A 26144-nucleotide genomic window follows, 5' to 3' on the forward strand; every position below is an offset into this window, starting at 1 on the left:
TCGGCTCTCCCGCCACCAACAGCAATCTGGCTCCATCCATGGACATACTCAAAGTGCTAGGAGAAAACTGCCAACCAAGAGTACTCTATCCAGAAAAGGTGTCTTTCAGAAATGAAGGAGAAATAAAAACTTTCCCAGACAAAGCAAACCTGAGGGAGTTCATCACCACTAGTCCTGCCTCATGAGAAACGCTGAGAGAAGTCCTCAGACTGAAATGAAAGGATGCTCATTAGTGACATAAATTTAACTTTACAACACACTGGTTAAGGCAAGTATGCAGTCAACTCCAGAATACTCTAATACTGTAACACGGTGGTATGTTAACAAAGGAACTCTAGTATTGAGGCTAAAGGACAAGAGTATTCAAAATAACTATATCCCTAGTGAAATATAAAATTCGTAAATCACAAACATTAGCTCAAGTTAGAAATGATTTTACAGGAAAATAACAAATGACCTACCGTTAAATTTTGATATAGGCTTACCTATCAGAACCTTTATTCTCCATAGCAGGAAATGCCTGCTTGTTATTTCCTCCACTCCTTCTCTGCTCAATCAGTCGACTCTCATCAGCAGCATCTTTGTGCTTCTTTTCTTCTTCAACCTTTAATGAAAGTTTGACACTAAGAATAATTGCTATTACTTAATTCTAGAGACTCTGTTTTCAATTTATTATTTGACTCAGTATTTGCCCTGATTTTAAGTGATAAAAATATATTTGTGCTTACATAAATTTTATCACTTACAAGTCACTGAAATTTTTGTAAAATGTGCTTCTTTCTGAGGGAAAGAAACAAAATTCCCAAAATTTCAAGAAAGGCTTTTTTAATAAGATACAATTATTCACATCCAGTCTTCCCCATCTGACTGGCAGAGATAGAGAAATAAAAACACACAACATCTGTCCTCTTCGGTCTTTACCACCTGGATTTTCCATTAAACAGTCAGATGTAGAGGATGTGACACCTTAGTGCCTCAGAGACAGAAAGGAAACTTTCTTCTTTCTGCACTAAAGCTATTCTTTCCCCACTGCCTTTTCTAATTCTTTTTTCATTTGGATCCAGCAGATAGCAAAACCCTGATGGTTTTCACTGAAATATATGAACCAAAGTTTACCAAAACACAAGGAGCAGAATGAAACTGAGGAGGTGTTAGTGTGGAATTCTGGAATATAAGTAATGCTTCCCAATTCCACATTCAGTAACCATCAAATTTTATAGCTAGAGGGTATAGAAATAACTATCTACCTTTGCCCCACTATTTACCAATAACAGCTTTAAAATAAAAAAAAAAGGTTAAATGAGTTGTTCAAAGCCCCTAAAGTGGCATTCCCTAACATTTTATGGCACCAAAAGATATGATACAATTCTGTACTCTTGAATCTGATAAAATTACCAAATGAATTCCTCAAATGAATCAGGTAAGTTAAAAGTGTGACTTTGGCAAAGTAATTTAATTCATTAGTTGGAGTAGGGTTCATTCTCCTTTTTCTTTAAAGGAGAATAGCTACATTTTTTTCTTTTTTTGTCTTACACAAAAGAGCAAGCAAGTTTAAAAACCTACTACTGAAGAAAGAAAAATTTCACAGCATCTAAATATATGAAAATACTCATTTCTGTCATATTACCATAATAAGCATTTTGTGTAATGAAAAGGTTTAATTGTTAAACACCAATTCAAGATGCTACAAGAGGACTCTTTTAAAATTGATCTTAAAAGACAAGTTTTAATTTGTAGAAGAGAAATGTTTATGTGAGGATGGAATTATGAGGCATTTTAAAGTACTACTATGACATAAGAAAGAAATAGAAAACCCTATTTGAAAAGATCTTATTCAAAATTGATGGTGAAATCAAAAGCTTTGCAGACAAAGCAAAAATTAAGAGAATTTAGCACCACCAAACCAGTCTTACAACAAATACTAAAGGGATTTGCAGCCAGTAAACACAAGAGAAAGGAAAGACCTACAAAAACAAACCCAAAACAATTAAGAAAATGTCAACAGGAACATATATATTGATTATTACTTTAATATAAATGGATTCAATTCATCAACCAAAAGATACAGAATAACTGAATGAATACAAAAACAAGAGCCAAATATATACTGCCCATAAGAGACCTGCTTCAGACCTAGAGACACATACAGACTGAAAGTAAATGGATGGAAAAAGACATTCCATTTGAATGGTAACCAAAAGATAGCCAGTGTGGCAACTCTTATTTCACACAAAATAGACTTTAAAAATTATAACAGACAAAGGACACTACATAATGATCAAAGGATCAATCCAAGAAGAAGATATAACAATTGGAAATATTTATGCCCCCAACATAGAAGCACCTCAATACACAAGGCAAACACTAACAGGCATAAGAGGGGAATTCAACAGCAACACAGCCATAGTGGGGGACTTTAACACCCCACTGACACCAGTGGACAGATCATCAAAACAGAGAATCAATAAGGAAACACAAAACTTCAATGAAACATTAGACCCAATGGATCTAATTGATATCTTCAGGACTTTCCATCCAAATGCAGAAGAATACACTTTGTTCTCAACTGCACATGGAACATTCTCTGAGATAGACCACATCTTGGGCCACAAATCAAGCCTCAGTAAATTTAAAAAATTGAAAATATATCACGTATCTTCTCTGACCACAACACTATGAGACTAGATATCAACTACAGGAGAAAAATGTAAAAAAACACAAACTCAGGGAGATTAAACAATTCATTACTAAATAACAAAAAGGTTATTGAAGAAATAAGAAGGGAAATCAAAAGATTCCTAGAAACAAATAACAACAAAAACACGACCACCCAAAACCTATGGGATTCAATAAAAGCACTTCTAAGAGAGAAGTTGATAGCAGCACAATCCTACCTCCAGGACAAGAAAAACTTTGAACAGGCAACACTCTACATTTAAAGCAGCTAGAAAAAGAACCAAACCCCCCCCAAAGTCAGCAGAAGGAAAGAAATCATACAGATCAGAGCAGAAATAAATCAAAAAGAAAATGAAGGAAACAATAGCAAAGATTAATCAGACTGAACACTGGTTCTTTGAGAAGATAAGCAAAATGGACAAACCACTAGCCAGACTCATCAAGAACAGAAGGGAGAAAAATCAAATTGACAAGATTAGAAATGAAAAAAAAGTTACAACAGACAACACAGAGATGAAAAGGATCATAAGAGAATGTTATGAGCAACAATATGCTAATAAAAGGGACAACCGAGAGGAGATGGACAGATTCTTAGAAAAGTTCAACCTCCCAAAACTGAATCAGGAAGAAATAAAAATTACAAACAAGCCAATTACAAACACTGAAATAGAAAGTGTTATCCAAAATCTCCCCAAAACAAAAGCCCAGGACCAGATGGCTTCACAGGGGAATTTTATCAAACATTTAGAGAAGAGCTAATGCCTATTTTTCTGAAACTCTTCCAAAAAATTGCAGAGGAAGGAACACTTCCAAACTCATTCTATGAGGCCACAATCACCTTGATACCAAAACCAGGCAGAGACAACACAAAAAAGAAAATTACAGGCCAATATCACTGACAAACACAGATGTAAAAATCCTCAACAAAATTCTAGCAAACACAATTCAACAACATATTCAATAGCTCATATACCATGATCAATTCGGGTTTATGCCAGGGATGCAAGGATTCTTCAATATACACAAACCAATTTCAATGTGATGCACCATCTTAACAAATTGAAAAATAAGAACCATATGATCATCTCAATAGAGGTAGAAAAAGCCTTTGACACAATTCAGCACCTGCTTATGACAAAAACGCTTCAAAAAATAGACACAGGAGGAACCTTCGTCAACATAGTAAAGGCCGTATAGAATAAACCCACAGCAAACATTATTCTCAATGAGGAAAAATGAAAAGCATTCCCTCTAAGATCAGGAACAAGACAAAGTTGTCCATTCTCATCACAGTTATTCAGCATGGTTTTGGAAGTCCTAGCTATGGCAATCAGTGAAGAAAAAGAAATACAAAGAATCCAGATCTGAAAAGAAGAAGTAAAACTCTCTCTTTTGCAAATGAAATGATACTACACATAGAAAACCCAAAAGAAACTATCTATTTTCTAGTAAAAGAAAATTACTAGAGCTAAACAATGAATTTAACAAAGTTGTATGATACGAGGTCAATACACAGAAATCACTTGAATTCCTATGTACTAACAATGAAAAATCAGAAAGTGAAATTAAGGAGCCAATCCCATTCGCCACTGCAACACAAAGAATAACATATCTGGTAATAAACCTACCTAAGGAGACAAAAGACCTGTATATGGAAAATTCTAAGACACCGAGGAAAGAAAAGAAAGACGACATAAACAGGTGGAGAGATATTCCATATTCCTGGGTAGGAAGAATTAATAGTGTGAAAATGACTATATTACCAAATGCAATCTACAGATTCAGTGTGATCACTTTCAAATTACCAATGGCATTTTTCATAGAACTAGAACAATATATACAATGGACTATTATTCAGCCATAAAGAGAAACACATTTGAGTCAGTTCTAACGAGGTTGACAAACCTAGAGCCTATTCTCCAGAGTGAAGCGAGTCAGAAAGAGAAATATAAATATCATATACTATTTGCATATACATGGAATCTACAAAGATTCTGAATCTACAATGGTACTGATGAATTTATTTGCAGGGCAGCAATGGAGAAACAGATACAGAGAACAGACTTATGGACATGGGGGGAGAGGAAGTGGGGAGAGGGTGAGATGGATGGAAAGAGTAACATGGAAACTTACAATTCCTTATGTAAAATAGATAGCCAATGGGAATTTGTTGTATGACTCAGGGAACTCAGAAAGGGACTCTGTGACAATCTAGAAAAGTGGGATGGGGAGGGAGTTGGGAGGAGGGTTTGGGAGGGAGGGGACATGGGTGTACCTATGGCTGATTCTTGATGTTTGACAGAAAACAACAAAATTCTGTAAAGTGATTATCCTTCAATTAAATAAATACATTTTCTAAAAACCCCATTTGAAAATTTCATCATTTTCTTCTTTTTTCCCTGTAAACAGCACATAACGGCTCTAATTTCCTTTCTATGCCCTCTTCAATGGCAGATAAAGGTTGAAGGAACAATCTAGATACAAAAAAAGTAGTAAAACTATGATTATCCAAGTTGGAGATTTAAAAGTTTTCAAATACATCTATGATTACCAAGCAGAATTCAATATTCACGGAATCAGGAAAGAACAAATGAGCTGAAAAAATCAAGTAACCACAATGACTGAGTTTTAGATATGGAAGAATTTGCATTTTAGTTTAACATGTGTAACAAAGAACTGACATGCTAATTTAACACCTATAAATACTGAAGCTAATAAAGTTTCTTAAAAATAAAACTTGAAAATAACTTCTTAACTTAAAAAAATACTTCTTAAAAATAAACTTCTTAAAATTTTATTCTTTAATAAAATTCTTAAAATGGATATACATATTACTAGAGATATTTTTTAAAGTAAAAACTTATCTTTCTGAGATAATTTTATAAACTCTGTTGGTAATTCTTTCCTTATAATTTTATAACAAGTAGTCTACATAAGAAAAAAATCATGAATTGTGATTTCATTCATTCAATGTGTGTGACTTGCAGATATTAGGAAAAGATAAATCAGAATCTCTCTGGGGGTGGGGCGGGGTGGAGTTCTACATTTTTTTCTTTAAGACTGTTGCAGCTTAAAATTTTCTCATGTCATGAATAGAGTTTAAGAATCTCATTTATATAATTATAAATTATAATTTTAGTAAAGGACAAGATAAAATGCTTATTTCCTCTTTATTTTCAAAAAGATTCAAAACCTCCACCAAGATTATACCAAACAGTAAGATAAATTAGTTAAGTACATTCAGTATGTATCAAACAGTAAGTTAGTAACCGCAAGAAACAGAAGGGCCACAAATTCTTAATTCATAATATATCTGCTAAGGCCTAAAATAGAGCTCATCTAGAATTGCCTATGAATGAAAGTTTTGCTAGATTAAATAGAAGACATCGCTTGATTAATTTCAAAGTGAGAATTTTTTAAAAAAGAGAAATTACTTCAAATTGAAATGAACTTCCAGAGGGAACTATATTCAATATAGATATATACATATACAAGTGTAACCAGGTCACATTGCTATACACCTGAAACTAACACAGTATTGTAAATGCCTACACTTTAAAGAAAAAACAAAAACAACCACCAACCTCAAAAACAACCACCAAAAAAGCTAAGTATCAAATTTTCTTTCAGATCTCCATAAAAATCAGCTATATGTCATTCAGAAGAGTATAAGTATTGAGTTTTCACAACCTCACTTTCTCCTAAGTTGAATTTGAAATAATTTACCTCATATTTATAATATAGAGCACCTCCTCTGACTTACCCCCACTATTTCTGTTGTGTTTGTTAAATAATGTTTCATCTGGACCTTCATTCTGTCTCGTATTCATCTTTTTTAAATTTATTTATTTTAATTGGAGGCTAATTACTTTACAATATTGTATTGGTTTTGCCATACATCAACAGGAATCCACCATGGGTGTACACGTGTTCCCATCCTGAACCCCCTCCCACCTCCCTCCCCAGACCATCCCTCTGGGTCATCCCAGTGCACCAGCCCCGAGCATCCTGTATCATGTATTGAACCTGGACTGGCGATTTGTTTCACATATGATATTATACATGTTTCTATGCCATTCTCCCAAACCATCCCACCCTCGCCCTCTCCCACAGAGTCCAAAAGACTGTTCTATACATCTTTGTCTCTTTTGCTGTCTCGCATATAGGGTTATCGTTACCATCATTCTAAATTCCATATATATGCATTAGTATACTGTATTGGTGTTTTTCTTTCTGGCTTACTTCACTCTGTATAATAGGCTCCAGTTTCATCCACCTCGTTAGAACTGATTCAAATGTATTCTTTTTAATGGCTGAGTAATACTCCATTGTGTATATGTACCACTGCTTTCTTATCCATTCGTCTGCTGATGGACATCTAGGTTGTTTCCATGTCCTGGCTATTATAAACAGTGCTGCGATGAACATTGGGGTACACGTGTCTCTTTCAATTCTGGTTTCCTCAGTGTGTATGCCCAGCAGTGGGATTGCTGGGTCATAAGGCAGTTCTATTTCCAGTTTTTTAAGGAATCTTCACACTGTTCTCCGTAGTGGCTGTACTAGTTTGCATTCCCACCAACAGTGTAAGAGGGCTCCCTTTTCTCCACACCCTTTCCAGCATTTATTGCTTGTAGACTTCTGGATCGCAGCCATTCTGACTGGCGTGAAATGGTACCTCATTGTGGTTTTGATTTGCATTTCTCTGATAATGAGTGATGCTGAGCATCTTTTCATGTTTGTTAGCCATCTGTATGTCTTCTTTGGAGAAATGCCTGTTTAAATCTTTGGCCCATTTTTTGACTGAGTCGTTTATTTTCCTGGAATTGAGCTGCAGGAGTTGCTTGTACATTTTTGAGATTAATTCTTTGTCAGTTGCTTCATTTGCTATTATTTTCTCCCATTCTGAAGGCTGTCTTTTCACCTTGCTTATAGTTTCCTTTGTTATGCAGAAGCTTTTAATTTTAATTAGGTCCCATTTGTTTATTTTTACTTTTATTTCCAATATTCTGGGAGGTGGATCATAGAGGATCCTGCTGTGATTTATGTCAGAGAGTGTTTTGCCTATCTTCTCCTCTAGGAGTTTTATAGTTTCTGGTCTTACGTTTAGATCTTTAATCCATTTTGAGTTTATTTTTGTGTATGGTGTTAGAAACTGTTCTAGTTTCACTCTTTTAAAAGTGGTTGACCACTTTCAATTTGTTAATGTGGTGTATTACATTGATTGATTTGCAGTTATTGAAGAACCCTTGCATCCCTGGAATAAAGCCCATTTGGTCATGATGTATGATCTTTTTAATGTGCTGTTGGATTCTGATTGCTAGAATTTTGTTAGGGATTTTTGCATCTATGTTCATCAGTGATATTGGCCTGTAGTTTTCTTTTTTTGTGGCATCTTTGTCAGGTTTTGGTATTAGGGTGATGGTGGCCTCATAGAATGAGTTTGGAAGTTTACCTTCCTCTGCAATTTTCTGGAAGAGTTTGAGTAGGATAGGTGTTGGCTCGTCTCTAAATTTTTGGTAGAATTCAGCTCTGAAGCCATCTGGTCCTGGGCTTTTGTTTGCTGGAAGATTTCTGATTACAGTTTTGATTTCTGTGCTTGTGATGGGTCTGTTAAGATTTTCTATTTCTTCCTGGTTCAGTTTTGGAAAGTTGTACTTTTCTAAGAATTTAATTTCTTCCACGTCCATTTTATTGGCATATAATTGCTGATAGTAGTCTCTTGTGATCCTTTGTATTTCTGTGTCGTCTGTTGTGATCTCTCCATTTTCATTTCTAATTTTATTGATTCGATTTTTCTCCCTTTGTTTCTTGATGAGTCTGGCTATTGGTTTGTCAATTTTATTTATCCTCTCATATAACCAGCTTTTGGCTTTGTTGACTTTTGCCATGGTCTCTTTTGTTTCTTTTACATTTATTTCTGCCCTAATTTTTAAGATTTCTTTCCTTCTACTAATCCTGGGGTTCTTCATTTCTTCCTTTTCTAGTTGCTTGAGGTGTAGAGTTAGGTTATTTACTTGACTTTTTTCTGTTTCTTGAGGTATGCCTGTATTGCTATCAACCTTCCCCTTAGCACTGCTTTTACAGTGTCCCACAGGTTTTGGGTTGTTGTGTTTTCATTTTCATTCGTTTCTATGCATATTTTGATTTCTTCTGTGATTTGTTGGTTATTCAGCAGTGTGTTGTTCAGCCTTCATATGTTGGAATTTTTAATAGTTTTTCTCCTGTAATTGACATCTAATCTTACTGCATTGTGGTCATAAAAGATGCTTGGAATGATTTCAATTTTTTTGAATTTACCAAGGCTAGATTTATGGCCCAGGATGTGATCTATCCTGGAGAAGGTTCCGTGTGTGCTTGAGAAAAAGGTGAAATTCATTGTTTTGGGGTGAAATGTCCTATAGATATCAACTAGGTCTAACTGGTCTACTGTATCATTTAAAATTTGTGTTTCCTTGTTAATTTTCTGTTTAGTTGATCTATCCATAGGTGTGAGTGGGGTATTAAAGTCTCCCACTATTATTGTGTTATTGTTAATTTCCCCTTTCATACTTGTTAGCATTTGTCTTACATATTGCGGTGGTCCTATGTTGGGTGCATATATATTTATAATTGTTATACCTTCTTCTTGGAGTGATCCTTTGATCATTATGTAGTGTCCTTCTTTGTCTCTTTTCTCAGCCTTTGTTTTAAAGTCTATTTTATCTGATATGAGTATTGCTACTCCTGCTTTCTTTTGGTCTCTATTTGTGTGGAATATCTTTTTCCAGCCTTTCACTTTCAGTCTGTATGTGTCCCCTGTTTTGAGGTGGGTCTCTTGTAGACAACATATATAGGGGTCTTGTTTTTGTATCCATTCAGCCAGTCTTTGTCTTTTGGTTGGGGCATTCAACCCATTTACGTTTAAGGTAACTATTGATAGTATGATCCCGTTGCCATTTACTTTATTGTTTTGGGTTAGAGTTTACACTCCCTTTTTGTGTTTCCCGTCTAGAGAATGTCCTTTAGTATTTGTTGGAGAGCTGGTTTGGTGGTGCTGAATTCTCTCAGCTTTTGCTTGTCTGTAACGCTTTTGGTTGCTCCTTCATATTTGAATGAGATCCTTGCTGGGTACAGTAGTCTGGGCTGTAGCTTATTGCCTTTCATCACTTTAAGTATGTCCTGCCATTCCCTCCTGGCCTGAAGAGTTTCTATTGAAAGATCAGCTGTTATCCTTATGGGAATCCCCTTGTGTGTTATTTGTTGTTTTTCCCTTGCTGCTTTTAATATTTGTTCTTTGTGTTTGATCTTTGTTAATTTGATTAGGATGTATCTTGGGGTGTTTCGACTTGGGTTTATCCTGTTTGGGACTCTCTGGGTTTCTTGGACTTGGGTGATTATTTCCTTCCCCATTTTAGGGAAGTTTTCAACTATTATCTCTTCAAGTATTTTCTCATGGCCTTTCTTTTTGTCTTCTTCTTCTGGGACTCCTATGATTCGAATTTTGGGGCATTTAACATTGTTCCAGAGGTCTCTGAGATTGTCCTCATTTCTTTTAATTCGTTTTTCTTTTTTCCTCTTGGATTCATTTATTTCTACCATTCTGTCTTCTATCTCACTAATCCTATCTTCTGACTCCGTTATTCTACTATTTGTTCCCTCCAGAGTGTTTTTTACATCATTTATTGCATTATTCATTATATATTGACTCTTTTTTATTTCTTATAGATCTTTGTTAAACCTTTCTTGCATCTTCTCAATCCTTGTCTCCAGGCTATTTATCTGTGATTCCATTTTGTTTTCAAGATTTTGGATCATTTTCACTATCATTATTTGGAATTCTTTATCAGGTAGATTCCCTATCTCTTCCTCTTTTGTTTGGTTTGGTGGGCATTTATCCTGTTCCTTTACCTGCTGGGTATTCCTCTGTCTCTTCATCTTGTTTATATTGCTGCGTTTGGGTAGCCTTTCTCTATTCTGGCAGTTTGTGGAGTTCTCTTTATTGTGGAGTTTCCTCGCTGTCGGTGAGATTGTACGGGTGGCTTGTCAAGGTTTCCTGGTTAGGGATGCTTATGTTGGTGTTCTGGTGGGTGGAGCTGGATTTCTTCTCTCTGGAGTGCAATGAAGTGTCCAGTAATGAGTTTTGAGATGTCAGTGGGTTTAGAGTGACTTTGGGCAGCCTGTATTGTATATTGAAGCTCAGGGCTATGTTCCTGTGTTGCTGGAGAATTTGCGTGGTATGTCTTTCTCTGGAACTTGTTGGCCCTTGGGTGGTGCTTGGTTACAGTGTAGGTATGGAGGCGTTTGATGAGCTCCTGTCAATTAATGTTCCCTGGGGTCAGGAGTTCTCTGGTGTTCTCAGGATTTGGACTTAAGCCTCCTGCTTCTGGTTTTCAGTCTTATTTTTACAATAGCCTCAAGACTTCTCCATCTATACAGCACCGTTGATAAAACATCTAAGTTAAAGATGAAAAGTTTCTCCACAGTGAGGGACATCCAGAGAGGTTCACAGAGTTACATGGAGACGAGGGAGGAAGGAGACAGAGGTGTCCAGGAGGATAAAAGGGGGAATCAAAAGGAGGGAGACAGATCCAGCCAGTAATCAGTTCCCTAAGTGTTCTCCACCATCCGGCACACACAAAGAGATCCACACTGTTGGGTAGAGAAGAGAAGGGGGATGGAGGAGATAGAGGCAACTTGGTGGAGAAAAAGGAGAGTGCAAAGTGGGAGAGAGTGGTCAAGCCAGGAATCTTGCTCACAAGTAAATGTGGGTACTGAAGATTGGGTTCTTAAAGGTACAAAATTGATAACAAATACCAAAAAGCAAAGATTAAAAATCTAGAGTAGAGGTTGGATTTTCAAAAATTCAATATTAAAGAAAAAAAGTACAAAAAGTATAAAATATATATATATATGAAATTTGCTTTAAAAATAGGGTCTCTTTCTCTCTCTCTTTTTTTGCAAAGTAATAGTAGGTTATAAAAATGAAAATTAAAGGAGTAATAGAGGACTTAAAAATTTTTTAAAATTAAAAAAATTAAAGAATGATAATAAAAATAGTAAAAATATATCTAGGACTTTCTCTGGTATTGTTGTGGGCAGTGTGGGGTCAGTTCATTTTCAGATAGTTCCTTGATCCGGCTTATATTTCTCAAGATCTATAGGCCCCTCCCTATGTAGTCGGTACTAACGACAGGGTTTTAATCTATTGCACCTGTCACTTCCAAGGAGGTTCCCTCTGTTTTAGCTTCTTCTGTTTGCTGGTCTCTTCAGTGTCTGATTTCGGCCCTGACACAAGGGGGGTGGTGGTGGACACTTTTTTAGGCTCACTTGTTCAGTTGCACTGTGGGGAGGGAGGGACGCTGCAAACAAATAACACTGGTGTGTGCTTGCAGTGCCTCAGCCACACTGGGCCTGCCCCTGCTCACGGCGCGTGTGCCCTCCCTGCCCACACTGCTCAGGCTCCAGGTTGCTCTGCCAGGAACCGTCCGAGGCCGGCCCTTGGCTGCCTGCACCTCCCAAGTTTAAGCTGCTCAGGTTCAGGCGCTCGGGTAGTCCTCAGAGGTGCAGACTCCGTTGGGCCTGCGTTTTGTGCACTTCCCAGGTCCGAGCAGCTCAGGTGATGAGATGTTTGGTGAGTGCGGTTGCTGCGACTTATCGCCTCCCCGGTCCCTGCCGTTGGGTTTTCTGGGTGTACAACCGGTGCACCTTCTCAGGCGGATGTTGACTGTCCAGAATCCCAAGAAGTCTTGGTTAGCAACGAAGCCTGCTTGCAGTTTCGTAGATAATGCCTCTCTGGGGCCGCGATTGCCCCGTTCCGGCTCTGGCTGCCTTTGCCTGCCTGTCACTGGAGGCGGGGGATGGGTTGGCCTGCAGCCGGCTAGCTCTGCTCAGTCCTTTGTTCTGTGAGTGGGCCTGGTGGTGTCTTAGGTTAGGGGTTTTCTCGTGGTAGCTCTCCCACAGTCTGGTTTGCTACCCCAAGTTAGTTCCCTCAGATTGCCCTCGGGGCATTCAGGCCCAGTCCTTACTCTAAGCAATGCAGCCCACGCCTCCCTGCCCAGCCCCCACTTGCTAGTGGAGGATGCAGGCGTCTGCGCTGCTTCTCCGCTGGGGGAGTTACCCTTGGGCACGTAATCTGTGGGTTTTAATTATTAATTTATTTTTCCTCCTGGTTATGTTGCCCTCTGCGGTTCCAAGGCTCGCCACAGACTCGGCAGTGAGAGTGCTTCCTCGTGTTTGGAAACTTCTCGCTTTTTAAGACTCCCTTCCCGGGATGGAGCTCCATCCCTACCTCTTTTGTCTCTCTTTTTATCTTTTATATTTTTTCCTACCTCCTTTTGAAGACAATGGGCTGCTTTCCTGGGTGCCTGATGTCCTCTGCCGGCATTCAGAAGTTGTTTTGTGGAATTTACTCAGCGTTCAAATGTTCTTTTGATGAATTTGTGGGGGAGAAGGTGGTCTCCCTGTCCTATTCCTCTGCCATCTTAGGACCGCCTCCTCTGTCTCGTCTCGTATTCATCTTATCCTTCTTAAATGAATTCTTCTCCTTCATCCCCCTCCCCGTCTTCATATTCATCTAGCTGTTTTTCCTAATTGCTTTGTAATTTTTTTTCTTTCATAATGGCATACTTAGTATGACAACATTTATAAATCTGAATCATGCAGATATATTGCTCTTATTATCACATCATTTTGTATCATGACTTTGAAGTCTTCCATTTCTGCAGTGGGATCCTTTTTGTCATCATAAGGATCAAGGGAATGGTGTGTAAAAAAGTACAGGGGAAAAAAGAGTTAAAAACAAAACAACTTACCTTTGCAAGACCAAGGCCTGCTAGAGTCTTGAGTGGTTTTGGAAGAGGATCAGGCCTTGGGAAGGCAGGATGAGAGAAGCCCTGGACTCCAGGTGATGGTTTGGGAAGGGTTTCAACCACATCTTCAATTTCACTATCAGAATTATTGTTCTCAGAGAAGTTGGTACTCTCTCGTCTCACAATGCCACGTTCTGTTTCTAATACAGTGAAAACAGGGGAGAGTACATGAGAACCTGTGTCATTTCAAATCAGTGAATAACACCAGGAGGACAGTCTTCAAATAACTTACGGTTTCTCTTGGATTGCTGAAAAGCCTTCATTAGCTTTGCTAAGTTTGGTTTTGGTTCCTTCTGCAGAAGAAAATAAGAGCTTGATGAATAACAAGTATCAACTTGAATAAAAGAATTATAACCTCCCCCATTACTATATGATCTAACACAAAGAACACAGGCTCTGGAGTCATTCAGATGTGGATTCAAATCCCAGTTCTGCCACTGACTAACCTTCTCATAGGGTAAGCATTATGACAGATGACATCAGAAACCCCAGATGTTCCTCTCCTTACCCCTAATTGACTGCTGTACAAATACTATGACACCCACTAGATTATTTCTCTACCAAAATATTCTAGAAAAAAAATTTATCCCTGGCAGTTTAGAGTACTATTGAAGAACTAAGACATTTAAATTAATTACTATATTTTGACATATGCTTGCATGATATCTATATGCATGAATTATCACTTGGGAAGGGAAATATGAAAGTTTAGATTTTAGTAGAACCTTATTTAGATAGGTTACAAGCACAAACAGGATAAGCTACTTCTATTCTGTTTGTTAAACAACTAAAGACAAATGATTGTTCCAATTTGGCTCTTTCAAAGGAAAAGGGAAAAAAAACCCAAGAGTAAACCTGTAGGGAAATGATCATGAATGAAAGCCACAAACACACTAAACAGAAAGCCATAATCAAACATGTTCACAATAGAGGCAGAGAGAGATGGACTGAAAGAACAGACACTGAAGAAAAGTATTCTGCAAGGAAAAATTAGGTTAACAGTAAAAAAAAAAAAAAAAAGAGGTGGGGGAGGAAAAGAAAGCAAAGAGAGAGACGTTCCTAGTCAAGTACAAACTTAAGGAAAAAAAATAAGTATAATAAGGTTTGTGGAAAAACACATATATTTAAAAATCATATACAATAGATCAGTAATATATCAGTATTCTTAAGGATATACTATGAACAAAGCCTCTGTTTTATATGCTTTTATTAATATATAAATTATGCATCTATATTGTTCTTCAAATTTTATGAAAATATCAACATACATTGTATATAAAGCATATATTTAAGACAGAGGCTTTTGTTCATAATATATCCCTAGTATAGCGGTCAGTATTACTCTAAAACTTTTTGTTTATAAATACTACCATATTAGAGTTGAATTTTGCCACTATAAAAAATGTCATTTGCTTAGCCACACATGGTCATCTATCACTACCTGAATGTTGTAAAGTATTACTTGAGAGAGAGAAAAATTGATTAAGAAATATTCCTAACTATTTACTGGGAAAAAGAACTGGTAATCAAAATTCTGAGGAGAATGTATGGCTTGAAAAGAAACATTTAATGGAACACAAGATGGGGCTAAAAAGGTCAAAAATTTTAACCTAAAATTCTCATCTCACAATTGGTGGATACTGAAAAAAATACTATAACCTTTTACTTTTCATGTATTTCTTATTTATTTCCTTGTTATGCAGGACCTCCTTCCTCAACATAACTCAACTGAACTATATTACCTATAACATTATATAGGATACCATTTCTCTCTTCATTTACTCACATTCAAAAACTATTAACATGATTCTTACACTCGAGACCTATGCTACGTGCTCCAGGAGATGCACAGTTGTTTCCTGAACTCCACTGGCTTACACTGATACGGGGCTGTAAGATGAATACTTCAATCACAGTAAGACAAAATGTCTGAAATCTGAAGTTTTAGAATGTGACGCAAGAACTTGGAGTAGGTTTTTTTTAAAACTACAATAGAAAAAAAATCTCAAGTTGTAAGTTTTATCTTATGGTTATTAAAAGTCTCTGCTTCTATGAAGTGAAAGTCGCTCAGTCGTGTCTGACTTTTTGCAACCCCATGGACTATATGGTCCATGGAATTCTCCAGGCCAGAATACTGGAGTGGGTAGCTGTTTCCTTCTCCAGGGGATCTTCCCAACCCAGGGACTGAACCCAGATCTCCTGCATTATAGGCAGATTCTTTACTGTCTGAGCCACAAGGGAAGCCGCTTCTATAGCTGGTTATTATTTTAGGCAAACATGCATTCTTCAATGAGATGAAGAGTTGTGAATATACTCTTAATGGAATGCTTGAGAAAACACAGTGGAATCCCTTTATAATATGGATTTTGGAGAAACAGAATTTTAATTTCTAAATCTCTGTAACTTCAACTTTTATTTTAGTCTTAATGCAGAGCCAAGACAGAAACAGAGAAAGAAAAAAAAAAAAAAGGCCCTCCTAACAACTCTGCTGCTGCTGCTGCTATGTCACTTCAGTCGTGTCCGACTCTGTGCGACCCCATAGACGGCAGCCCACCAGGCTCCCCCTTCCCTAGGATTCTCCAGGCAAGAACACTGGAGTGGGTCGCCATTTCCTTCTCCAATGCATGAAAGTGAAAAGTGAAAGTGAAGTCACTCAGTCGTGTCCGACTCTTTGCGACCCCATGGACTGCAGCCTACCAGGCTCCTGTGTCCATGGGATTTTCCAGGCAAGAGTACTGGAGAGGGTTGCCAATGCCAAGAAACCAAAATAAAGTGTCCAGGGGTGGTGGGTAGTGGGGCGGAGGGCAACTAGATGATATATGCTATATAGTTTTGGAACTGAAAGGCTCCAGGAAGATTCCATGATTATTAAAATAAGTAATTATATCCACTAAAGACATCATTATGAGTGTTGCAAAAGTCATGTCCTTATGGTTTAAAATTCACAGTAAGACTCTGTCCTTGACCAAAATTCATATTTCCTTCACTGCGGGAAAGCTTTTCCCAATACAATTTTCCTGTCACTGTATATTTTCCAGCCCATTGTTCTCTTCACCCCACCTTCAGTATTTAGCAAAGTTAAAAAAAAAAAAAAAATCAACTAGTCATATTTTTATAAAATAGTTTGCCCTGAAGAACTTTCCATTACAAACATAAAACAGTGAGAGGGACACCATTGCTGAATTTAAGAGTAAACACTACATGAAACTGAATTCAGAGCATGAAAACTAATTTCACAAGAGTGCACTTTACCTTGGTTTCAGAACCTAAGACGTCATCATCTGATGTAGGCCATGAATCCACACCAGGTTTGTTGGAAAACCTTTAGAGCATAAACACAACGAAAATGAGTGAGTTCATTTCTCTAAATGAAAAAAAAAAAAAAAGAAGCAAGTGAAAGTTTGGCTATCTATGTAGTAAACGAAGTTTCTTGACATAATTAAAATTTGGCCTCTGTTTTAAAACATTTTTTGAAAGATATTTTGATGTGGACCATTTTAAAAGTCTTTATTGAATTTGTTGCCATCTTGCTTCTGTTTTATGTTTTGGCTTTTTGACCCCAAGGCATGTGGGATCTCAGCTCCTCCTACCAGAGATTGAACCCACACCACCTGCATTGGAAGGAGAAGTCTTACTAACCATCTTAACCACTGCACCCCCAGAGAAGTCTCCAAAAAAGATTTTAGTTACCTATTTCTGCTTCCATCTCTCCCAACCTAGGACATATCTAGGTAAGACTCATTCTTAGTTTCCGTAACAAAGACTGACAGCCAATATATTGGCAGAGCCTGAAAATAACAAGTTTTCACCAAGTCCTAATAGCTGAACTGAAAATCTAACTGATGGACTGACGTAACTTTTGTTTGCCCAAACTGGAAGAAACCTGGTGACTTAAAGCAGAAGGATATGCTGCTCCTTCTCCATTGTCTGTCCCTGGTTCAGAGCCTAGACTGTGTCCATCAAAAATGGCAGTCTTGGTCCTTCAGCAGGGAAATCACTTATGGAGAAGGCCCCATTCCTCCCCTTCACTGTAAAGGGAATACAGGAGTTCCCCGCAATGTCTAAAACTTAAAATGGACACAAGTCAAAGAAATAATTTATATGTTTCACTTATATGCTACACGGGTACTTCTCAATCTCTGCTGAGGGACAGGAGAGTGGATGTTGGAGCCAGGCAGGCCAGCTGTCAAATCACAGGTCAACTCATTTTAACCATGGAATCATGGTCAATTCATCAACCTCCCCAAACCAGTTGCCTAATTAAGTAAAAGTAGGACACAGTTACTTTACAAAGCTGTTCTGATGACTCTATGAGGTCACAAATGTTAAGCACATAACGCAGTCTCTAACCCAGAGCAGAACACTCAACAAACATTAGCTTCTCTTCTCTGTGTGTTCTCTTAGTAACACATACAATTTTAAAAAATCCGTCAAATCCTACCTGCTTAAAGAGTCTTCTTCAGAACTCTTAGCCGCTATTAAAGAAAAAAGTAAGACACATTTTAAATCAACAAAAGAAAAATACGGACGATTAAAACCTCAAGACTGATGTTTTGTTTAAAAGTATTCCTTTGGGACCTCACCTGGAGACCACACCAGAGGGAGTAGTGATCGTATTATCCTCATGGGCCACTAATACCTAAGAACCATTGCTCTCCTTATAGTCATCACATGTAGAACAGAAGGAAAGAAGGAAGAACTGCTGTTTACAATGACCATAATCCTAACCAAACTCCTGGAGACCGACAGAAAATGATACTGCACCATTAATAGAATCAGTGCGATATGCTGACAATAGCACGCTTAAACAGCACAGTGTTCCTGGACTTCCATTGCCTGCAGCAGTGAACAGAGGAACAGGTGTCTTGCTGCAACACAACACAAATTCTCTGGCTCTTCAGTTCAGGATGAAAACGCCCTCTCACAGGGAAGCTTGGTCTACAGGCACTGACTTCAGAGCGTGGGAAAACATAAGAAACAAAGTCTTCCTGGCCCTTTTTCCAGATGTAAGAGAAGTATGAGAGATGTAGTGATTCCAGATTTAGAAAGGATGATCTCTTGAAAGGGAGGTGGGGGAGGGCAAATGGGTGAAGGGGGTCAGCTGGGTGGTGGGGATGAGGACTAGACTTGTGGTGAGCAGGCAGTAGGGTACACACAAGCTGAACTTCTTACTGTTTTAAGTATATGTGTATACATACTAATACATGTGAAAAGTACACTCTCTTGAGACTATTTCCTTCCATTGTTCAAGGGTATCTGGACCACCTAGAGCAGGATGGTCTAAACAGTGCTCTGTTCTACTGAGGGACATATCATTATATCAATCCTGCCCATTATATGGCAAATGTTGATAGAAATGCTTTTTCAGCTTGGAAGGCATTCGTCATCAGATCCTAAGCTGACAAATAAGGGGAGGAAGGGAAGGATGGAAGGAGCTACAGACTCTGGTGCTGTTGGACAACATTTCACATGTGTCATCATGATCTGATGCTGGAGGGATGACTCACATGGAGGGAGAGGGGTCCTCCAAGCTCAAGCCTGGAGGGCAGGGGCACTGATTTTTAAATGTTTGCACCCTGTAACATCAGAACAATGCTTGGTACGTAAAAGACACTTGATAGTTATCTCTTCAGTGAACAAATGAACAAATAAGAATGATTTCCTTGAAAAGTCTGTTTAGAAAACTATAGAAAGTAACCAGGGACAACTCTATTCTGTTCTGAGCATATCGAAGACCAAGACTCTATGTCATCTCTGTATCTTCTCTAACCTAAAGAAGTCCTTTGATGGATGTTGTTGTTGTTCAGTCACTGAGTCGTGTCCAACTCTTTGCGACCCAATAGACTGTAGCTCACCAGGCTCTTCTGTCCATGGGATTTCCCAGGCAAGAATACTGGAGTGGGTTGCCATTTCCTTCTCCAGGGGATCTTCCCGATCCAGGGATCAAACCAGTATCTCAGGCATTGCCAGGCGGATTCTTTATTACTGAGCCATCTGGGAAGCCCCTTTTGATTAGATAGAGGTCTACTAAGTTTAAAGGTGTTCTCAGACAGCTTGTACAATGTGCTAGATGCCACATCAAGGGGACATAGTGGTGTTTTTGCTAATATGAAGTGTTTTGGGTCTTTTATTAGAATCTGCAGAGTCCCAAGTTGATCTATTTGAAAATCTATTATGATAATCTTTTAAAGAATGGCAACAGAACGTGTTGTCCTTACAAAACTATATACTATCATGACAATCATCCAACACACAGAAGGAAACATCTGGTTCTAATGAAGCCAACCTATCTCACTCTTTTTGGATCTGTGAGGAATAAAGTTGGTAATACAGACCTTGTTGGTACAATAGGCAAAATAACTGGTGGTTCTCAACTAGGCATTGCTTTTCTGATCTGTACTATTCCAAGGTATCTTTCGAAAGTAATCTCTTCCTGGTACGCTGCACACTGGCTCAGCATTGCAGTTCTTACTGTTTATCATTTCTTATCCTACCAGGAAGGGATTGTTGAGGTTTCCAGTTTAAACGATGGTAACTTTTTTAATGAGACTAATCACTACACAGTAACTAATAACTATTCATTCACTAAATGCAAACTATTTGTAAAAGTTAAAGTTCCACTTTTATAAGAAGTCCAATTTGTTATAATATGATTATAGATGAAATATATATCATACTAACAAACATTTTTTTCTAATTTACACAAAAATCTAATACAGGATTTTAGTGGCTGTGATTAAATACATGGAATTCTTTTCAGACAATACTGTCTCTGATGTTAAATTACCTACAATTAACTTCTTTAACAATTCTGAATACTAGACTATTAAGAAATTAATTTAAAAATAAAATACACGTGCATTTTACACTAATTTTATCATAGTTCTTTCATTATTGAAACTTCCTCACTCCTACTTTATCTATGGTAGAATCACCAAGAGCAATTCATTATTATCAGATGACGTACCTGGGTTGCTTTTTTGGGGAGTAGTTTTAGGCCTCTTTTCTTTATATTCAGAGATCAGTTCGCAAATGCTATGTGTTAAAAATGTGATAAATAATATTTTAACACTAATATGAAAAACAACTACAAAATATGTTAAATTCTTAGATTATTTCAGACAGACAATGTCAGCGATAATATCAAAACTACAATTGTCCCATACATTTCAAGTTTCTAAGTTCTACAAAGTTTTATTTAGTATGTATTTAAAGGAGAAAGAAAAGGAAGATGAAGCAGTCATGAAACGAGGGCAATATAGCTCAGTAGATTAACTAGATTTAGCTTGGCATATGAAAACTCTTTCAAACTTGCAAATCCTAGCTCTGTAACCAACCGCTCTTTGTTTCTAGAGAAGTTGCTTCTCTTGAGTTCAAAGTCTTCCTCTACACAACTGGGATCTTACTGCCTTATTTCACAAGGGGATTAAGAGGATTTAATGAGATAATATATCCCCAAAATGCTTGCAGAATGGAATAATTTGTTCTTGAACTTTATTGCTGGAACTACTTTGAAATCCCAAATAAAACCAATGTCTGTTTTCTTATATGTTTAGCATTCAAGGGCTGCAGGAAACTGTTATTAATTATGGTGATCAGTTGTTCATTGTGGTTCATAATTTAGGGAACCTCAGCTCTTATATAATTTGTACCTAAATTTATTTATAAAATATGAACTCACTACATTAGATAACATAACTATCCCCCATTATTGCAGCTAATCACACCAAGTGCAGAAAACTAATCACAATCAAGACCTGGCCTGGACCGCTACTCTCCATTCTCTACCTGCTCAAACTCTCAACCAGCAGATCTTTCTGACAATGATGCTTCTTAATCTCCATGTTCATCTCTGATTCACTTGGAAGATGTTACCCTACTCTTACAATGGATCCTGGCAAGTCCTAGGCAGGGCTTACCTCTCTAAATTCCTCTCTGAACTAACTTACTTGAGATTTAAGGATTTCTGGTAAATGGGGCAGAGACTCAGAAAACATTTATGGTTGAGGCAGATAAATCCTATGGAAGATTTTCATTCTTACAGGAAACAGATCCCATGAGGGGGCCAACTGTAACTATGGAATCTCAGGCAAGTTGACACCCACTACTCTGGGAAGGATGACAGGGAACCTATGACCTAAGGAAAGATGCCCCCACAGGATAGAAGCTGCCTGCACCAAACAGACAACTCTCACTGGTCATGTAACAAGTAACAGTTAAAATTCTTTTTGGCTGCAGTTTAGTGATACCTGGCATTTTAATGTAAACACTTACATATCAAAACCACTAATAGCAGCATATTCTTCCGCAGTCTGTCCAAAGAGATCTTGAGAAAAGACGTCAGCACCTCGCTGAAGGAGAAGACTGACTACATCGGTACATTCATAACTGACAGCAAGTATGAGGGCGGTTCTAAAACAACAGAGAGATGACGTCACCCTCAGGAAGTTGAGTTAACTTACAGAAACAGCTCGTTTGATATGCTTTACCAAGTTAACATCTTGCCCTTCCATGAAGAACTGACCATTTACATGCTCAAGTCTACATCCTTGTAAATTACTTCCACGGCTAAAATGAAGGGATGGAAAAGAAGCCTCCTGCCCCACTGGGATGGCACGCAGCAGCAGTTACTATTTCAAAAGTCCCTGATGAGGACTCCCCTGGTGGACCAGGGGCTGTGACTCCAGGCTCCCAATGCAGGGGGCCCAGGTTCCACCCCTGGACTGGGAACCTCATCCCACATGCTGCACTGAGAGTTCCCACAACTAAGACTGCACGCAGTCAAATAAATAAATGCTTTAAAAAAATAATAACAAAGTCCTTGATGGACAAGAAACTATGCTGAGGTCACTTATCTGAGGCAGGTGAGTATTTAAAGGACGAATCCCCCGTTTCCTCCTTAGTCTGATATATTATGCTTCAAAGTCAGCTAGAGGTTGGGTTAAGCAAAGGCTATTTGCAGGCTTAAAACAAAAATATTAGCAATAATGGAAATAAAAATAGTCACCGAGGCACTTAATGATGTTGACAAGCATCTGCTCTTCACTAAATGAAATGCTATACATACACACAGCCGCCTTTGAAGGATGCATTACTATTTGCCTTTTTATACCAGGAAACTTATTTGCTGATGATAAGTACTGTGCCCAGGGTCATAACCCTAATAGGTAGGAAAGCTAGGAGTTGAACCCAGTCTGAATCTAAAGCCCATCATTTTCGTCTGTATCATCCACCTCTGACTTATCTTTGTTAAAGGAACTGTTTATCCAATTAAACCTATCGTTCTTCCTTCCACCTTCATTTAAAATGAAAACATCAAAATGTACTAGAAATGAAAAAGGATAAAAACTGATGAGCCCACAGTATCTGGTGACAGTGATTACTCATCACTTTTTTGTTGCTGCTTAGTCACTAAACTGTGAAGGACTCTTCTGCAATCTAATAACATCAGTATATTTCAGAGAAAGTAACTGAAAGCAAAGAGTCATCCAAAAGACAAAATCAAGTCCTTTATGTTTAGTATGCATCTTTTAAGGAAAAATATATACGAAGTAGAGGTTAAACAATCGTTATAAAATAATTAAGAAATTCAATACTGTCATAAGGTAAACTGAAAAGCAGAATCCATATTTTATAAAGCTAATGAAACTAGTATGAAACCCCTCAGCTACTACAAGATCAACCAGAAAAAAGAATAGGTTGCATATGACATCACTCAATATTATAAAGGAATATGAATCCTGCTATATATTCCTGCTATATAGTTTTTCACGATTCCCAGTCAGAATAATTGATTTTCTACCTAACTGATGAAGTGTTGATCACAAATGAAACCTGTTATTAATTTAATCTTGATCTTAGCACCCAAGAACAGCACTAAGGTTTTTAAAAAGAAAAAGAACAACTGTACCTTTTCATCTTATCAACCGCATGTATATCTGCTTCTTTTTTTACTAAAAATTCCACCATTTGCTGTTTCCTTTCACTTATGCCAAGTAAGAGTGGTGTAAGGTCATCCTGTAAAACAGGAAAAACCATTTCTAATGTACACAGTTAACCTATTTCTAAAGTGAACGGAAAATCATGCAATAGATTCTCTGAACTTAAACATATAATTCAGAAAGTAAATAAAAGGGAGCCCCTCCTCCTCATAGAAGCCCCCGCCGTGCCTTCTATCTCTTCAAGATGCTCCTCCTCCTGGCCTTCCCTGGGGGTCCAGGGGCTAAGACTTGAGTTCCCAAGGCAGGGGGTCCAGGTTCCATCCCTGGTCAGGGAACTAGATTCCACGTGCCGAAACTAAAGATCCCACGTGCGACAGCTAGACCCAGTGCAGCCAAATACGTCTTTCAAAAAGATAAATAATAAAATGCTCCTCCTCGACCTCTTCCAAAGATGAACCACAGAGTCATTCTCTAAAACTCACTTTCAACATTTACTGGTTCCAAGGATCTTTCTTCTATCATAGTATTTATCAGAAATATTGTAGTATTTACTTGCTCTATTACTAGTCTCAACACTCCTCCAGAGAGAATCAATCAGCTACTAAATCAACTGCATATTTTAGGAACAATGCTGAGGCAGGACTATATAATATTATCTGTAGCATGCATAACCTATCCAAGGATGACCAGGAGTAACCTCATGAGGTTTACAGACATTCCAATGGGAATATTATCCTCTACATGAACACGCAAAGAGAAAGGTTGTTTTGTGTTTTTCTTTCTTCCAAAAAACCAACTGTAGGCGCCATGTTTTTTGGCTTTCTCAGCAAAGTCTCCTGAAATTTAATCTTACTCATTCTCCTTTGCTTGTTCCTTCCCCCGCCCTTAAGTTAACCTGACAGGTCAGCTTTAGCTAGATGCTGTTTTGACACAGAACAACACCGCTTATCTTCAAAGACCTTTCTTGACGAGTCTCACGTAATTACCTCCAGATCTCCTGGAGGAAGCTTCCTTAATCCCAGTGTTCGGGTCTCTGTCTTGCTTTACTGTTCTTAGTTAAAGATTACAAGGTCAGTTCAGTTCAGTTCAGTCGCTCAGTCGTGTCTGACTCTTTGTGACCCCATGAATTGCAGCATGCCAGGCCTCCCTGTCCCTCACCAACTCCCGGAGTTCACTCAGACTCACGTCCATCGAGTCAGTGATGCCATCCAGCCATCTCATCCTCTGTCATCCCCTTCTCCTCCTGCCCCCAATCCCTTCCAGCATCAGAGTCTTTTCCAATGAGTCAACTCTTCTCATGAGGTGGCCAAAGTACTGGAATTTCAGCTTTAGCATCATTCCTTCCAAAGAAATCCCAGGGCTGATCTCCTTCAGAATGTAAGTTACCAATAAATATGCACTCAGCGTTTTCTCGGGGAGTTGCTCTTCCGTGAATTCTCCCTGCGCTCTCTCTCATAATCCTGTGTGTTTGGGAGACTCATTCAGTGTGAAACTGCCACAACCAACTTAAAATTCTAATTTGAAAAATTCAATCCCATCCTTAAGAAATTCTTTTAAAATATGAAACAATTATAGATTAATTAGACTGTATTTAAAATCTTGAAATAGTTATCAAAATAAACTATAAAACAAGAATTGGAAACTCAAATGCTTATGGAGGGAAAGCTGGTGGCCTGAGTAAGTGAAAAAGCCGGGTGAGGCTGGCAAACCTGCGAACACACGCCCCATACAGAAGGAGAGGCCTCCACACGCAGAGTGAACAGGGCGGCCTCCACACGCAGACCAAACAGTAGAATGGGCTCAAGGGGGACCAGATTGAGTTCTCCAAGAAGCCTGAAATGCAGACTTCCGCATGAGTTTGCTAAGTTTTACATGTTGACTCAGTCTGTGGAGGTAGGTAAGCTAAACATATCCAAGGACCACATTTGCTCTGTAGCCCACTTGTGGTTTCATGTTTTGCCGTTTCCAAACAGGTGGGCATAAAGCAAATATTTGTATGTGAAAGCTTTCCTTTCTTTAGTATCATGTGTTTCACAAGAAAAGTGGGTCTCAATATGTAATAAAAATTGCTGTTGACTCATAATTTTATTAAAATAAATTTAAAAAACAAGACTCAAAATTCCCACTTTAAGAATGTTTCCACTGCTTGTTAAAACTACAATCTGTTTCTAGAATTCCCCCAGATTATTAACCAAATGGATAATGAGTTCCTAAGACTGCTGAAACTAAATCATTAAAAGAATCCCCATCTGTACTAACTTCATGGGTTTTGATGTTTAAAGCTGTCGTCTTGCTTATGCCAGGGCTCAGCAAATCTAACACACACACTGCAAGAGTCTGTCCTGCTGACACCAAAAGAAGGCTCATGAGTTACTATTACTGCAGTCAGGAATACACTGTTGGTAACAAACATCTGTCGACCTAATGACCTGGTTGATAACAGAAGGTGTAAAATTCTTAAAGGGTCAGACTCTACAGATGAAGTGACTTCGCCATGAGCAAATCTCTAAAGACTCTTGGAGTGTCACTGAATAATTAGTGGTTGGAAGAAAAAGGAGTTATATTATTCAAGCCAATAGATTTTGCCAAAAATATTCCTTTTAACTTCTCAATCACAGAGGCAGAGGAAAAAGTCTGGCTAATATTGTTGCAAAGGAGGGAGCTGATGGAAGTAGCCAGC

At 38.1% G+C, this 26144-nt stretch overlaps 1 pseudogene; it reads right to left on the bottom strand.

Annotated features, from left to right (window-relative positions):
- The window catches only part of LOC133258987 (ankyrin repeat domain-containing protein 62-like), a 55508-nt pseudogene that overhangs the window by 22988 nt on the left and 6376 nt on the right, over positions 1-26144 (bottom strand).

The sequence above is a fragment of the Bos javanicus genome, chromosome 13 (genome assembly GCF_032452875.1).
Source record: "Bos javanicus breed banteng chromosome 13, ARS-OSU_banteng_1.0, whole genome shotgun sequence".
NCBI classification, from domain to species: domain Eukaryota; kingdom Metazoa; phylum Chordata; class Mammalia; order Artiodactyla; family Bovidae; genus Bos; species Bos javanicus.